Source organism: Orycteropus afer, unplaced genomic scaffold (assembly GCF_000298275.1).
Source record: "Orycteropus afer afer isolate SDZICR_OR568_19922 unplaced genomic scaffold, OryAfe1.0 scaffold00535, whole genome shotgun sequence".
In the NCBI taxonomy this organism is placed as follows: domain Eukaryota; kingdom Metazoa; phylum Chordata; class Mammalia; order Tubulidentata; family Orycteropodidae; genus Orycteropus; species Orycteropus afer.
The window spans coordinates 1,640,296-1,641,763 of record NW_006922122.1 but is presented as its reverse complement, the minus strand read 5'-3'; the positions used below and the strand labels follow the sequence as shown (position 1 = coordinate 1,641,763).

Below are 1,468 nucleotides of genomic sequence, written 5' to 3'. Positions count from 1 at the left end.
AGATGCAACTCTCTGTACTCATGGGCTATTCCATAAATGAAGTAAAATGATTAGAATTGTTCTCTTACTGAAGTGTATTATGTGATCTTAAATACATGTGCAGAGTTTCCCAGGTCTCAGAATTTGTAGATTTGCTGTTTTATTGTTTTGGTATTTTGCCTGACATACATCTAACTCATAAAAATAATTTCATTTCAGCAAAGGGAAGTAAACAAAGCAGACAAAAAAAAAATAAATAAATAAATCACTGATTAGTGTGCATTTTACCAACTTTTGGATGTAAAAGAAAATTCTGTAAAGCTGAAGGCTTGAAAGTGGGATGATGGCTAACATCTATTCTTGTGATTGTGATTTTTTTTTTTTCCTGTGCAATTTTGGCAAGTTATATCACTTCCATTTGTAGCTCATTGAAAGAAATGAATGAAAATATTAAATTCATGAAAGCTAAAGAATGTATGTTTAATTAGATATTTTTTCATAGAAAAATCAAAGCAAACAAAAAATCAGTATTGAAATAATGAAATTCCTCTTCAGAAAACACATTTGTTACTCTTAGATAAAATAAAAATGATGAAGAAAACCATAGAGCAAGGGTCAACAAACTAAGACTCACCCCACAGCTTATTTTTAGAAATAAAATTTTATTGTAACACAGTCATATCCATTCTATTTCATATTGTCTTTGTGTGCTTTTGCACTACAATGGTAGAATTAAGTAGTTGCAACAGAGAGCTTATGGCCCATTGCACTATGGCTGTCAAGGAGCTGTCTTCTGACTTCCTCTAACCTCACAAGGGAAGAGAAAATCACCATGAACATCAACAGCCCAAGGCTGATTCCTATGAGTCAGAGGCTAGCCATACCATTACCCTCCAAACTCTTTACAAATCTAACACCAACTGTCCCTTCTACATCACTCATTATTTCTCTGCTGGTACTATATTTGTTGAAACAGCCACACAGAACTCACAGACAAAACTCACGGTTATGGAATTTACCAAGGAAGTAATAGGTCATAACTCAGGATCAGAAACAACTCAGGATACACTACTTCAATCAGGACACTTTCTTTCTTCTCAGCTGGGCCAGAGGCACATTCCTCTGTCCTTTGGGCAAGTGTTAGAATACACTTTTAGCTCTGTGGGTGCTCAGAGAGGTATCCCACTCTGTCAGCAAGCCTCCTTCCCAAAGATACTCAGCTTTCTTGCTCTGTGGGCTAGGAAGCCCACTGCTCTGTCTTCTACTTCTGTTGCTGCATATCTCTGTTGCCTCAGTACAGAGGTCTCAGGTCCAAAGGATGTGTTCCATTCCTAACTTTTCTCTCTTGATGGTAGTGAGGTCCTTCTTTATCCCTCTTGGATGGCTCATTTTAAGCCTAGATAGATGGCAAAACTGACCAATCCCATGTTAGGCTTGCATATGCCTTGTTTTCATGGCCCCACACCCACAAGAGCATCATTAATTATAA

At 37.1% G+C, this 1,468-nt stretch overlaps 1 protein-coding gene across 1 annotated transcript in view; it reads left to right on the top strand.

The window, feature by feature from the left end:
* Positions 1-1,468, top strand: part of FSTL5 (follistatin like 5) — an 813,440-nt gene that overhangs the window by 26,702 nt on the left and 785,270 nt on the right. The gene's annotated exons all lie outside the window — the stretch shown is intronic.